General features: G+C 39.8%; 1 long non-coding RNA gene across 1 annotated transcript in view; it reads right to left on the bottom strand.

The window, feature by feature from the left end:
* Nucleotides 1-2,593: 2,593 nt before the first annotated feature.
* LOC111875593 overlaps nt 2,594-7,491 on the bottom strand; it is a 243,096-nt gene continuing 238,198 nt past the window's right edge. Inside the window, exon 4 of the long non-coding RNA XR_002844752.2 lies at nt 2,594-2,788. This is a non-coding gene — a long non-coding RNA (uncharacterized LOC111875593). The remainder of the gene's footprint in view (nt 2,789-7,491) is intronic.

The raw sequence follows: 7,491 nt of genomic DNA, 5'->3' as shown, positions 1-7,491 counted from the left end.
CAGTTCCTCAGTTATTATCAGTTCATCCGTTGCTACGAAATGTGACTAGCCACTTGCTACCCGGCAACGGAGGTCCTTCCGCTGTTGACTGCGTAGCCTCAGGAAGGGCCGCGCCATAGCTCAAGCGGTTAGTCGGTGGCTTCCCATCACGGCGGCCCGGGTTCGATCCCATGTCTGGCCAAGTGGGATTTGTGGTGGACAAAGTGAAGCTGGGGCAGGTTTTCTCCGAGTACTTCGGTTTCCCCTGCCAATCTTCATTCCACCAATTGCTCCACAATCACCCTCACCTATCATCTGGGGCTGGTACAATAGGCCAGAAGTGGCCGCAGTACAAAGGACTTAGTCCCACCCCACTAGCAATAAAAAGAAACCTCGGGAATGTTTTTACCGAACCATTGTCTGGCAATGGTCATATACGTTACCATATACGTATTTGACTATACCAGCATGGAACTGAAGATAGCTTCATCCGCGAACACTTCCCGTAGTTTAGAAAATGAGCTTATTGAGTGATATCATAGCGAAAAAACTGATTGCCAAAGGGTTGACATTCTCAACTGTGGCAGGATCATTAAATGACCTAAGAGTTAGTCGTTTCCTATTAATATATTTGTGTCTTAAATTCAAAGAAATGTATTTCATACTTTCCTCAAATAGGCCAGGATTGCTACCATCCTAATCCTTTGCCAAATTAAAATCATATTAACATATGTAGTCTCAATTATCCTATCAATAGAATCATGGAAGTTTGGGTTATATGAAAAACAAATTGATAATATAGTCGATTGGTGGGAATTGAACACTTCGAGGACCTGGAAGCAGTTGTAGGCTACCCCACGTTTTTGTAAACAAACCGAAGCCGACGAACATCAGAATTAATACACCTTTAATTTCATTTAAAAAAGAAATCAAATTTCTTGGAAATGCATGTGGTACGTAGATTAAAACGAGGAAAATGTAAATATTAGCGTCTTCTATGAAAATTACTATTAGAACATAATGAACATAAACGTATTTCAATTAAAGCAGTAGAACAGACCATACTAATGATTAAGGAGAATTCGGTGATTTTAATTTGAATGCGTATTCAATAATGAGAAGAACGAGATAAATACGAGTATCATGATTAATAAATCTAAAATTCATTTTCAAAATAACATAAATCTTTTGATCCTTCTCAGAGGCAGCTTTAAGCTAATGCAATCTAAAGGATTAGGTCTGTAAGTGATAATACATATAAAACAACGAATAGAAAGGTATTCCAAAACGTAAAAGTGACATTTTCTTTCATTTTTAGCAACGATGAGCTAAATCATATTGTTGATCTATTAAGTTTGAAATAGAATATAAATTTCTACGTTTATAGCAAATGGAGCTCAAGCTCTTAAGTTTCATTTAATATTTTTCAGGTGTGATATTAAATAAAAACACCTCAGTTAACACAGTCCCTAATAACATCCTCCGCGTTATGTAAGTGCAGTAACTGTACCAAAAGTCAGGGCCCTACAGAAGGAATGGTGAACTGGTTATGAAAACTGATCTTGCAATTTGGCGACTTCCGTTGACACATTCTCTTCACGGTGCAACAAAATATTCCTTGATATCCACATAATTTATTTTTTGCGTAATTGATTCTGAGGACATAGTAAGTACCAAGAAGTTAAAACAAAAAACAATTCCACCATTGTGTTTAGAAGAAATATTATACACCCGTCTGAAAATTATTTTGCGATACTGAAATAGAGCAATGGCTGTTGAACTCGAAAATATAAATATGAAGAATTTGTTTTTATTTATTATTTAATTTTCTTCTACGAGATTTCATGACTTAAAACTGGATTCCCTTGACATGAGATTCATGGATAATATACGGGTTGAGAACTATGCAGATGTAAGTTCTGAGCTTCTCGCTTTTGTAGTTATGAAGCGTTCTCTCTTCTGAGATATACCGACGTGTATTCCATGATTTATTCTAACCGTCTTACAGTGCATACATTTATTCACCTTACTCTTCTCTCTTGCACTACATGTTTCAGCACAAAAGTGCCATCTTCAGGTGCTTTTCGATGTACGTCAGACTAGTTCATTGCATGCCCTGTTGTCTTTATATTAAAATATATATTCGTCATATATATTGATGAATATTAAATATTAAAAATATTAAAACTGTTCAGGATTTGTCATCCTTATGTCGTATCTCAATACACGAGTCACACCTATCTTCTTCTATCGGAGTATTCTTCCTACTTTCGTGTGTGTATTTGTAACGTGAAATTGTTATTCATTAATACTGCGTTCTGAATTTTATTTGTTACTTGTGGTATTATAATGTTTAATACTCACTGTGCTTTTGTTGTGTCTTGCTCCTGTGACTGCATGTGTTATACTGCTGGGCCTGCTGGGTATTTGTGTGTGTGCTGTCTTCGTTTTGATTGAGTTATGATGTTGTGGGGGTAGGTGGTGGGGTGTTGTTATGTTGTTCTGTGTAGATAGTGTGTAATTCGTGGTATATTGGGTTATATTCCGTTTCCGGATGTATTCCGTTGAAAGTTAAATGAAGCTACGGAGGTACATGTCACATCGATATTCAGGGTCGAAGAATGAGTGTAAGAGGCAATCAGTGTTAAGCAGCTGTACTTTCCTCACGCTGATCTCTTTCTTGGTTTATTCTTTCACCGGACTACATGGCTTTTTATCACAGAAGATAGAATTCTTCAACCATGCAGATATTTGAAGAAGTTTCCCCTCAATTCTCTGGGCTGATCTTTAGAAGTATCCAAGACATGGGCTGGAACAGAAACTTAGTGTCACAAGAAACAGCATTTATGTCTACCCGACTCTTCTTCAAATGATGACTCAGCTTTTGTTGTAATACGAAGCTCAAACTTCCCTGTAACCGGCGGGGAAGCTATCAATGACGTCATAGTGTCTAAACTACCTTCTCAGAATACGTAACAGTGCCAGAACAAGTCTCTGTGCTGCGTGCGTTCATTCTCTGTCTAATCTCTTGAAGATTTAACAGTTTTAACATTTTTGTGGGCTCACTTGCCTTGTTAGAGCGGACGTCATGTCTTTGTATACGTCGCGGCTGATAACTTATGAATTAATGGACGGAATTACATGAAGATGACCTGGACGCCATACCGTCAGTTATGTCCACCATTTTCACAGTGTCTTTATAAAGCACATGCAAAAGATTCTCAAGCTCTCGGGTGACGCAGCGATAACTAGGGGTTCCTAGTTCATGATTCTATCGGGAGCTGACTATAATTAACTGAATTTCCGTGGGTTCCTTCAGTATCTCCAGATAAGTTGGTACCTCATAATGTTACAAAATACCCCTCAAACACTGCCAATAATACTCACAGTGGTTCTACAGCATTTCATTCTGTTCTCTACAATCGTATAAAGGAATTCGAAGCCCCTAAAACCCTGTAAGACGAGCCGTAGAATCGAATCTATCCACTTTGCTATGTTTGGAAGATACAGTACCAATACATTAACGCCTACTACTGTAGCGACCAAGTTGCTCATGCATCCGCCATGTCGCATGACGGTGTAATTAGGGCAAATTATTTAACTCATATATTTTGCATGAACTAGAGACGGGTGATTGGGCGCCAATCCCACTTCGGGCATGGATGTTTAGTGCTTGTTTGTTTGTTTGTTTGTTTGTTTGTTTGTGTGCATGTGTGTGCGTTTTTCTGTGTTTTCGTACAGAGAGACCTTGCGATGAGCTGATCACCCGCCAAAGGAGTCCTACCGAATGTCTAAGATCAAGTAAACCAAAGTGAAACGGAGAGTTTCATGGAGGTAGGCTAAGGCCAAAATTTGGGCTGTAGTGCAAAATGAAGATAATGTATATATAGGCTGATAAATTACAGATCGGACCAAAGCCACCTTTACTTTATATTATTATTTGCACTGCGGTATTTTGTGACATTGGGCCGTGTAGGTTGCTAGACGTGTACATAAGTTTCGGAGAAACGCGTTCTCCAGAGTATCTTTGTTGAAGTATACTTCCTGTTACAACACTCCGGACCACGTCCCAGGAGACAGTAATCATAATACAGAACCCCAAACTTTAAAATTACTTGTACCTTTGGAAAGTGTAACATGTTCAGAATTTGCAAACTTTTCTCACTTTCTGCAAATATTCTTGTTTAGAAACTGTCTAATGAAAGATAACAATCCAACCGTCAGATTAGTACGACATGTATCATGTACGAGGAAAATGACAAATTCATTCAAAATTGTGGTCGGGAAATCTCAGAAGAATTAACAGCTTATAAGAAACAGGATACTTCGAGGACAGCATCGCAACGTAATCTGCAGGCAGAAGGCGATGCGTGCGGACAGCATGGAACTGGCTCAGGGTAGAATTCAACGGCAAGCTTTTGTAAGCACGACAACGAACCTTCGAGTCATAGGCTTTACGAGAAGTCATGGGAAGAAGTAACCGCCCACTTTCTTTTCATACTACGCGGATAGCATAGAAGACGACGCATCTAACAATTATTCTGTTGTTGCATGTGTATTCATTGGCGCAACAACTTTTTTATCGATATGTTGCCTAACGACCGAAAGGGGATTCACAAACAGACACACAGACTGATGGGAGGGACTTATAGAGTACGCTGTAACGAAATACGAGTAATGTCAATTGCAAAACACAGCTGCTCCTTGGTTAGATATGCAGTACATGTTACTACTGTTTTACACAATAGAATGACACTTCTAAGTGTTTGTTATACCGAGCTTGGTTAACAAAATATAACGTCAAGCTCTCTGTGTTTGGTAGCTTTGGAGCCTCTTCATTAAAAGAAAGTTCTGTTGTGAAATGAAGTCTATCCCTGTAACAGGCCGTGGAGGACCATAGGGATTTGAGAGGTTGAGGCTCCCACATTATCTAGACAATCGGCTCACAGATGGCGGTAAGGTTGTCAGCCTTACGCGTCGGCCTCCCTTTACCCTCCCCCTCCCAGGAACATTCCTGGTACTAATTTCTGTTAGAGGTTGAGTCGACCAAAGGGCCATAGTGCGGCTGGAAGGATTAGGTAAATTGAAAAAAAAAGCCCACCTCATCGTGACTAGAACCCGCGACCTTCCGGCTTGTAGTAAAGTTCCTCAACCAACTACGCTTCCGCTTACCCCTGTGAAATGAAGTAATTCCCCAGTATTAAAGGATGTACTATAATTTATGTCGCACCCTATAGAAAGGAGCTTGTAAAAATATTTCAACATCTTGTCTTGTTGACTACGCTGTGTTCATTTGGACTGCATTCATTTTCAGAGTTTTTCTTCGACAAAGCCTTCAGGCATATCGTCGGAGAATACATCTCTAAAGAACACTTGGGTTTGGTCTAACGAGATGTTGCGCTTAGGGGAACTGCTGCACCTGTTTGCACTCACGAAAACCAGATTGCATTTTCCTTCTCAAATTAAAGTCGGTGCAAAGAGCAGAGCAGTAATTTGCTACTGGCCATGGCCAGGACAGTCATTCCTGGTTTTTGGCCCCTTCGGGATACGTGATCTTATTTTCATTCCTTCCAATACAATTTTGTGTTTTGAAATAGGGCCTCCTGCTCGACAAGAAGAAGAGTTGATCTTTCTGTGACTATTCTGAGCAGAGCAGTAATTTGCCGCTGGCTTTTTCCGGCCTTCGGTGCCAAGACAGTGCACATACTTTCTCATATAGGGTTCACCTTCCACGGTTGTGGCAATTCTTATATCACTCACTCATGGAGCTCAGCCGTTCCTGAGAAGCCGCCAATTGTGCAACTACTAAAAATATCCCAGAATTTTATGGAACCTGAAGGTTCATTACCATATTCACAAGAGCCCTAAACTGCTCCCTATCCTGATCCAGTTAAAGCCAATCCATACCATCCCACTCTATTTCTCGAAGAACCATTTTAATATTGTCCACCCACCAACATCTGTCTTCCCAATGGTCTCTTTCCTTCTTGCTTTCCCACCAATATCCTATATGCATCTATCTTCTCCTGCATTCGTGCTACATACCCTGCCCATCTCATCCTCCTTGACTTCATCATCTTAATTATACTTGGAGAGGAAGATTTTCAATATTAAGAATAAAATTAATAAGATTATAGATCTCATATTGTGATATCTAACCTCTGGTTTGGATCGGTTCTCTCACAATTTAATCAGTAACTTTGTAATTTAAACACCGTAAAACTTCAACAGCTGTATCAACCCCAGAAGAAGCAGCGTCAGGTACAAATGGCTAGCTGTGTGTGTCAGTGAACCTAACGTCATTTTACCCATGGACATGCAATAGCTGACAGAACTAGTTCTTCCATCTACACAAAATCTGCTGAAATCTATGATGTACGTTGAAACTGTTAACTGACTGAAGCAGTAAGTGTTTTATTGGCGGTGGCTAGAGCCACGTCAACGGCAATTTGTGCAGTTAAATGTAATCAGATTCCAGATATTAATGACAGCATATCATTCATATTGACAGTAAGGGACAGAAAAAAGCTCATTTAATTATTGGCTCAAAGCGGAAAATTGCTTAGTGACAGAGAGCGTTAACCAAAAGAAGCGAGATGATTTCTTTAAAATACAGAATTCTGTTTCGTATTTTAGTCTGAAAAAGATATTCCTTTTAAACTATTATATATGCCATAAATAAGTAACTCATATTACAATTAACAGAGACCTGATAACTGAATATTTGGATGTTTTATAGCTATACAGCTGTTCAAAAAATCCCTTGATATTTAGAACCCTATAGACCAGGCATGTCCAACTTCAAACAGGTTGTGATCGACTTTTTAGTGTCAAAACTGCCAGTGATCTACTACCTTCTGTTGTGGTCGTGCCTCGCTTTAAGCAAAAATATTGGTAAAAATAACACGACACATGATATTTATTGTAAAAGCAACATACATTTAAAGTATAGAATACTGTAACACGTATTTTTCCTTCAAAACATTGATCACTTATTGATTTCATTATTACTAATATAAATAATATTTTATCCAAATTGATCTCTTTGTATTTTGCAGTAGATAAGAGGCAAGGAAAAGATCCGAATTGCATCAGGTTAGTTGTTGTTGTTATTGGAGAGGGTGAGTTTCCCCATGCACTTAGACCAGATATTGGTCCATTGTGCGTCCCCCTGTGATATTCTACCAGTCTCTATACCCTACCGGTACTGGTGCGTGCAATCAGTCCCGACTCAACCAGCGAGTTCGGCCTCTATTGGCTCAGCGATATCTCGATGCTTCCCCCATCTACCAGAGGCGTTAGAGACTACTGTTGGGCGGGAAATATCCTGAATTTGGCTCAGAGGTCCCCTTGGGACATGAGATTCTTTTACGTGCCGTAAAGCCACGACACGGGACCCACGGCTTAAAGTCCCTCCCGGAGGACTTGTTCCCTGAAATTTTCCGCCCTTGAAATTCCACGACCTCCCCCGGGTTTGAACCTGCGTACCTTGAGTCACGAGGTGGGAACGTT

The sequence above is a fragment of the Cryptotermes secundus genome, unplaced genomic scaffold, assembly GCF_002891405.2.
Source record: "Cryptotermes secundus unplaced genomic scaffold, Csec_1.0 scaffold50, whole genome shotgun sequence".
Lineage (NCBI taxonomy): Eukaryota > Metazoa > Arthropoda > Insecta > Blattodea > Kalotermitidae > Cryptotermes > Cryptotermes secundus.
The sequence above is the reverse complement of the archived record's forward strand: the minus strand, read 5'-3'. Positions and strand labels throughout refer to the sequence as shown.